This window comes from Gossypium hirsutum, chromosome D03 (assembly GCF_007990345.1).
Source record: "Gossypium hirsutum isolate 1008001.06 chromosome D03, Gossypium_hirsutum_v2.1, whole genome shotgun sequence".
Taxonomy (NCBI): Eukaryota; Viridiplantae; Streptophyta; class Magnoliopsida; order Malvales; family Malvaceae; genus Gossypium; species Gossypium hirsutum.
The window spans coordinates 49,745,437-49,753,846 of NC_053439.1; the positions used below are offsets into that span (position 1 = coordinate 49,745,437).

General features: G+C 31.0%; 1 long non-coding RNA gene across 4 annotated transcripts; it reads left to right on the forward strand.

The window, feature by feature from the left end:
* The first annotated feature begins 3,948 nt into the window (after window positions 1–3,948).
* On the forward strand, window positions 3,949–6,111 carry LOC107927019 (uncharacterized). Of its 4 annotated transcripts, none has more exons than XR_001692359.2 (5): window positions 3,949–4,260; window positions 4,904–5,056; window positions 5,148–5,263; window positions 5,420–5,544; window positions 5,759–6,111. It is a non-coding gene; the product is annotated as an uncharacterized lncRNA (long non-coding RNA). The 4 variants fall into 4 exon arrangements; XR_005911503.1 differs by having other exon boundaries at window positions 4,067–4,260; window positions 4,755–5,056; XR_001692358.2 differs by having other exon boundaries at window positions 4,072–5,056.
* Window positions 6,112–8,410: the final 2,299 nt, after the last annotated feature.

An 8,410-nucleotide genomic window follows, 5' to 3' on the forward strand; every position in this document is an offset into this window, starting at 1 on the left:
GTATGATAGCCTAGAATATTTGGATAAATTATTAATTGAGAAAAATTAGTTGATTTGATAGATTAACTAGTTAAGGGACTAAATTGCAAAGTTATAAAAATAGGGGTAATTATGTAAATTCAAAAACTTAAAGGGTATAAATTGTGAAATTAATTGGAACTGAAATATATGCTAATGAATGAGTAATTTTATATTTTACATCAAGATCTCGTAGATACTCGTGAAAAAGGAAAAAAAACGGAATAGTCCCTGAACTCCTGCAATTATTACAATTCAATTTAGGAAAGTTCGTATGAACTGTATTCTGTATAAGTTTGATTAAAGTGAATATTAATTGGTGATTGATAATATATATGTTCTGTTGTTGGAATTGAATTATTGTTGGAAAAATATTATCGAAATTAATACTCAGTTTGGATTGAATGCGGGATTTGAGTACATTCGTGATTTGGCGAATTGACGACATTCGAGGAAAATGACGATAAATTACCCAAGTAAATCGAGGTTCAGTAATTGTTGCGAACTCTCATGTTTTACTTTTCGTTCAGCTCTTTTGAGCTTCTATTTAACTCATATGAGTTTCCGTTTAGCTCTTTTGAGTTTTTGTTTAACCCTTATGGGTTTTTGTTCAGCTCTTACGAGCTTCTTTTCAACCCTTATGGGTTTTCGTTCAGCTCGTACGAGCTTCTGTTAAACCCTTATAGGTTTCTATTTAGCTCTCATGAGCTTCTGTTCAGCTTTCGAGCTTCTGTTAACGATGTACTCAAATCCGTAAGTTGTTCTTTGAAAGGTAAAATATCGGGAGCTGTCTTGAATGATATATGTATATGAAGAAATGGTAAGAGAATGATATGTATTATGATATGCTGTCTTGAATGATATATGTATATGAAGAAATGGTAAGAGAATGATATGTATTATGATATGTATATATATCAATATCTTTATATGTTGATACATGGAAATTATGTAAGTTTAGACAAGTAATAAACTCAAGTGTAACGTGTTGAGATAGTAAGGTTATCGATGTTGAAATTATATGAAATATGTTCAAGTACGGTAACAAGTGTTGTTGTTTGATGCTTAGGCAAGTGCCAAGTTATTGGTTGGATGGTATGTTTAATTATAAGATGCATTGAAATGGTAAGTGCTCAAATGAAAATATGCTTGTGTTCATGAAAGAGTGGTAAGTTTAAAGTTATGTAATTTCTTATGAAATGACTTATTATATGATTAATTCGAAAAATGCTATGTTTAAATGCATTAGCTAGTGGCTATGGTTGAATGATATGTTTATGACTGGCGTGTTATGCGTATGGAATGAGTGTAGAAAGTAAATAAATGCAAATGAAAATAAAGAAATTCGAAAGAGTTAAAGGTTGTTTAAAATCCTATTATGCTAGGGATAATATGTACAAGTGATGTTGTGGATTTATTTACCTTGTGAGTTGATGAATATAGCCACGTGAGTATTGTGGTATCAATATTAGATTATTCTTGATATTTATAAATTTCATATTTGAAATGAATGGATATGATTAAAGTTTATACGAGCTTACTAAGAATTTATTGCTTACGTATTTGTTTTTCTTTATTTTTCAAATTATCGGAAGCTCGATTGGGTTGGAAGCTTGTCGGAGTTATATCACACTATCCATCGGTTCTATCGGTACTTTTGAATGGTTTGATTTTGGTTATAATAGAATGTATAGGTAACTCGTTCAATGTTGGCCTATATGTAAATTGTTGAGATTAGACACTTATTTTGTCTTGTTTTGGATGCCTAATTATGACTTGTTGATATGTATAAAGTTGATTGTAGGTTGACACAAAATTGAGTGAGAAATATGACTTGTAAAATGACCTATTTTTGTCCACACAAGTAGAGACACGGGCGTGTGTCTCAACCGTGTGTCCCATGTATCTTAAATTTGCATAAAACAGAATGCTCACATGGCTTAGCACACGGACATGTGGCTTGGTTGTGTGACTCAAGTCAGTATGCTCAAATTGTTCACACTGCCTGGCCACATGGGCGTGTGTCTCCTGCACTTTAGAAAAAAAATTTTGATGTTTTCTAAAAAATTTTTTGAGTTCCCGATTTAGTCCCAACTTATTTCCAATGTGTATTTTGAGCATCGAGAGCTCACCTAAGAGACAATATTATTGCTTCTGCTTGGTTTCTGACATGAATGCTAAATTAAATACTTGAAAAAGTCCAACATTGTCTCCCTTGTCATCAAAGCCGTAAAAGTACTATAGAGTTGGATCTATTAGTACTAAAATTGTATTTTATTTTTTATTTAAAAAAATATCTATATTTTATTTTTAGTCCAAATAGTAAATTAAATTTTTTGTTAAATAATTAAATAATTAATATCATTATTAAGAACTGGTCTTATACATAAGTATGTAGGCTCATCCTTAGAGGTTGTTTGAGAGTACAGTCGCCAAGGGCCCAAGACTAGAAGGGACCTAAAAAAAGTATTTTTTCAAATTTTAATGTGGAAAAGAGAATTTTCATACTAAAATAAATTAATTAAATGACTAGAGCTTTCAATTTTTCACCATAAATGCTTTATCTCCTAGGGCCCCAAATTTTTTTTTAGTTTTTATTATATTACATTTTATAACTTTTATAAAAAAAAGGGCTCAATTTATTGTTTCGTATAGAGCCCCAAAAAATAAAAAATGAGCCTGTCAGCATGAGGTACACGTGACACGTTACGTGTCATTGTCTGGTTATTTCGTCAGTCACATTAGTTTTTAATAATACAAATTGATGAATTTTTAACAAAAAGACTAAGAATTTTTAACAAAAAGACTAACTTACTCTCTAATTTAACGCGTAAAATTAAATTTACTCAAATTTTAAATAAAAATAAAATATAATTTACTCTAAATACGATTACCTCCTTATATTTTTACACCTAAAAACTCGTTTCTTCACATTTAAACTTTAAAATAGTCAGCAAAAAACAAACGGAAGGAATAAGGAAAAAAAGTCAAAAGTTGAATAGTCTGTTCCACATTGCTCTTGCGGTGTATTCAAAAGTTACATTTGGAAAAAATAATTATTTGAAAAGTATTATAGAAAATTACAATTGATTAATATTAATATTTATCATCGCTGTCAAATTGAATATCTATATTATACATGATATTAAAAAATAAAAATTCATAAAATACCAAGTGTTATTAATTTGATAATAATAATTATTAAATTAATTAATTTAAATAATATTTATAAATTACATATTAAATATTAGTAATATTAGAACAATTATTGCTATTATTATTTAGATCATTTGTTAGCAACGTGGATGTTAATAAATATGCCAAACACTAACAATAATTTCATAACAAGAAATTAATACGTTTCTTTTTTTGTGTTTGTGAGAATAAAGACGAAAACACAAACATTTTGCTTTAGATTCAACGACGAGGCTATCTTTGAATAAATTTGTAGTTATTAAACTCTAAACCCTAAAATTCTAAAAAGTTTTTGTTTTTATTTCTCGATTTTGTTTGATTATATGCTAAATTGGTTGTTGGTTGTTTTTTTATATCAAAATGTTTAATACGTTAAAATTGATACATTTAGTGAGAAATCTAGATAAATGAGATCAAGAAGAGAGTTGGTCCTTGATAATTCGATATAATTGTACCAGATGGTGAAATCGAGAGAATTTAGTTGGAAATTCCGAATTAAGATGAGACCGAGAGGATAGCTTCATTGATAATTTAGATTTAGTTTTCAATATATTTTCATATTTGGTTTGCACTAATAATTTTTGACTCGATTACATTAGTAATTGTTTAGCTCGTAGTTAACTTGATAAATATATTTATCAATTGAAAAATTTATTGGGTTCAATCCTTTGAATACTTTTGCATTTTGTTGTAAAAATTTTTATATTACAAACTTACAGCATGTTTGGTTGGGTGTATTGGCTGCCAATACACCCCTAATCAGTAAGCCCCACTTAATCCCCTTTAATCATTTGTTTGGTTCAGGGTACTGCTATTACGGGCCTAATATATTACTGATCTAATCCTCAAAATCTATCGATTTCTAATCCGTTTCTTTTGTTCAGTTTAGGTACTGCTTCAAGTTTTATACCTTGTTTACCCTCTTTCTCTGTCCATCCATTTCTCCCTCTTTTTTTCTTTTTCTTCTTTTTTATCCTCTCAAAATCCTTTTTCTGTTGTAGAATTTACTCGTTTTGTGGAGTATGCCAAAAGATGGGGTTTTTCCTGGTAAGTTCTTCTGGTGTGGATCTTTATGTAGCTTATTTTATATGGGTTTTTTATCATTGGTCCATAAATTCAAGGATTGATTTCATTTTGAACCTGAGTTTTGATTGCATGGAAAGGGTTTTCAGCTAATTTTCTGATTTGGGTTTTGATTATTTGTTGATGAAGTTAAGGGTTTTCTTTGGCCAAAAATAAAGTTGAAGTTTTGATTGCCTTGGCTTGGTCTTCTTCTTTTTTGCTATTGATTTGAAAAGAAAAAAAAAGTTGAGATTTTGATTGTCTATTGAGTTTTGATCTGTTTAATTTTTTGATTACTTCATCTATGTTTCTTTAGCCAGAGTTTACATATATGTATACATGTATATACATGTGTCTGTTTGTGTGTGGTGTTAAATTTATATTTTGACTGTGTATATAATTTTATTGGTTAGATGCTGCAAGTTTATCAGGGAACTTTGGGTATTTGTTAACCAGTATATTTATTCAATTTTTAATAGGTTAACTAAGGCCTATTTTTGGGTGGGTTGAACTTATATCAGTACTAGCAGATTAGAGGTTCTCTCAAGTTTCAGACATATTTGAGTTCCTATCTTGGAACAATTATGATGTCTGTTCCTATTTTTAAGTGATCAGTTTACTAATGTAGGGAAGAAGCAGATGAGTTGTGCCGAACGCTGGAGGAGAAAGAGGACAGTTCATGTACTGCCTCAGAAATGGCAGATGTGATCTACGATGCTATGGTTTATAATTATTTTTAGCTTTCTGCACTAAATATTCAAGAAAGTTTTATCTGCTTGAGGTGACTTTCTAACATAGACAATCTCTTTGCCATGTTTACTCTCCTTTCTTTTATTCAGTCATTTATAGATTTGCAATTTCCAAATGGACAGTTGACCTACGTATCTTATGAGGGGCTGACAACAAGTGCTTTCCTTCCTCTTTGTGGGGCCTTCTTCAGGCTCAGGGCCTATACCCAGGGGAAATGAGATATAGTTTCTCATGCAAGGTCAGTCTTGAGCTTTTACTGCCTGCCAACATGACAGGCATCAGAAGTTGTAGTTAATTAGTTTTTCTGAAACAACTTTGGCGTAAGGATTCACTATTCTATTTTGGGGTGCTTTCTGTAAGAGTGCTGAAACTTTTTGTTTGGATATTTCATCAGAATAAATGGGGAACTCGTATCACACCAATGGTTCTATGGCCTGACAAATCATTTGCACTGGGTCTTTCACAAGCCTTGGCTTGGAAGTGGTCTGGGCTCATGATGAAGCTATCCATTCAATTTAGGTGAGATTCTCCTTATCTGTGTTCATTTGCAACGGTTTAGAGTTTGTAAATCTATGTCTCCTTGCCTGCACTTACAATTCATGTTGAGGATATTACCTTTCATACACTGCCTTTCAAGATCTTCATTAAGCCTTCTTACAAATTGCATGAATTTCTTGTAAATTGAACCTGAGTTGCATGATCTTAATGCTTCTGTTGTGTTTACCAATTACAGAGTTCGGGCGTTCTAAGTGGAACGGAAATGTTGGGAACTCGGGGATAGTAGTAAGAGTTGACACACCGTTGTCCAGTGTGGGACGTCCATCCTTTTCTGTTCAGATAAACAACGTAATTGAGTTTTGATAAGTTTGACACCCAAAGCATGGTGTAGAAGTGTATATATAGAGTGTCATGCACGTAGACAAATGACATCACATGTGAATACCACGATGTTACCTCTCTTAACTACACTAATTTCTGATCTAAGTTTGGATATTCATCGCTCTTTTTTCTTTTGGTTTCAAATTCTACATTTTACTTCTTCCTGCTGATTCTTGTTCTATAAATATCAGGTTAAATTTTGGTTTATTTTTTCTTTTCCTTAAAGTCCTAAATGCTGTATATGTGGGACATTAACTTGAAAAGGGAAAATGTTTAGTTTGTACTTTGTGGTTGGATCAGGAAGGTCCTCTATAAGAATGAATTTTCACTACGTTTTTGGTGTTTAAGATTGTTGGATTTGAACTCTATTTATCCAAATTAAGAGTCGAAATTAACAAATCAAGTTTATATTAATAGAATTTTCACGTCATTCACTCGCAATTCTCAATCGGAGGACAAAACAAAAAATAATTAAATTTTATTTAAGCTTATATAATTAAATTTACGTTCTAAATTTTAGAATTCGAAATTGTTGATGCACAAACAATAGAATCCTAATTTGTCAATGGACAGAAAATCACTGATGAGATGAGTTGAAAGGTGCTTTACGGTCGGAAATGGAATACATAATTGGAAATATGAAGAAAAACCCTAATTCATTATGTTGTTAAGTAAATTTAACATTTTAAATTTTAAATTATTAGTTATAATTATTTTAAATTTTATTAAATCATATATTTTAATTAAAATATATTTAATATTAATCATTTCAAATTATCTTTTATAGTATCATATATTATGATTTGAGTAAATTCATATAAGAATATTGATTATTAAGAATTTTATTAAATTATATATTTTAATTATAATATATTTAATAAGAATCATGTTTAAATATGATTAAATTATTTATTATTGATAATAATAATCTTATTAAAATTTAAATAACAATAACAATAATCATTTACCAAAATAAATTTATGCTAAGGGTATTCTAGTCATTTTAGTTTTTTCCATTATGCTATTACACCTCTATTCCATTCAACCAAACACAAGATTACTATTATACCTCTATTCCATTACATTCAACCAAACAGTTGATTTGCTATTACACCTCTATTCCATTACACCTCTAATCCAATACACCTCTAATCTAATACAGCGAACCAAACATGTTGTTAAAACCGTTTTTCATATTGTTAAATATTTTCATTGTTTTCTACGCACGCAACACAACGATCAAACCTAAATGTGGAGAAATTCGACCCACCTCTTGGCCATTCAGAGAGATTTAATAATTAATTGTAATGACATAGATCATGATCTAGTTCACCCACAACATAAAAAAACTCATTTTCCGCATTGTAAACCCAAGAAAATTCCAATCAATATGGTCATACTCTTTACTAACATCAAGCTCCTGAGCTATCTCACCCACCTTACCCCAACCTTTATTCTTCATGTAGTGGATAAGCTCAAAAGCGATTGAAATGTTATTCATGATCAGACGTACAAGAGCAAACTAAATTACATAGGAGAAATGATGGAAGGCAGAAATTCTTAAGGCGATTAGCAAGAACTTCAGTCACTATCTTGTAGAGAAAGTTACATAGCACAATGGGCCACAAATTTTTTAAGCTATTAGGTTTATCCTTTTTGGGAATCAAAATAATCAAAGTTTCATTAAGAAAATCATGAAAAAGACCCTTATTTAATCATGAACAACATTGATCGATAACATTAGTACCCAAAATAGACCAACATCTTTAAAAGAATCCCAGATTCATTCCATCATGTCTTGGAGTTTTATTGGGTTCATGCTCATAATCGCATCAGAAAATTCCTCGATACAGAATGGGGCAACAAGAGACTCATTCTGGCTATAAAGAATTGTAAGTAAGAAGATTGAAGAAAACAGTGAAATGAAGTGGAAGAATGTGAGAATAGATTAGGAAAGTACCTCTTAATTATATCGCACATCTCATTGGAATTAGTTCACATCCTCTATCATCATCGTGAAGCATACGAACATGATCCTCTCTTCCATTTAGAAGCTTGGGCATGAAAGAACTAAGAGTTAGCTTCTCCATGTTTCATCCAAAGGATTTTTGACGACCTCTTCTTGAGCATAAAGCACCTTTAATTCCAAACGTAGGTTCACCAAATCAAGTGCATTAGGATGTTGCATTCGGGTAGCCTCGATTTGATTTTTCAAATTATCGATGCATGATTTATAATTGTTACCTTCAATTGCTTTTCCATTTCATGAGTCGTTCACCACAAAACTGTAACTTGGACATAACATCATTAGAAGGCATTCATACCAGCTTGAGTTTATAATATCCACAAAAACTCTTCGCAAAACCACATATTTTTGAAATGAAATTTACGAGCATGGCGGATCGGCATCTATTTACTTGCAACAAGCTTTTATCGGGTTACGACCTGAAGTGGCGCTAACCATACAACTTACCAAATAGAAAAAGATGAAGCCATTCAAAGTTAG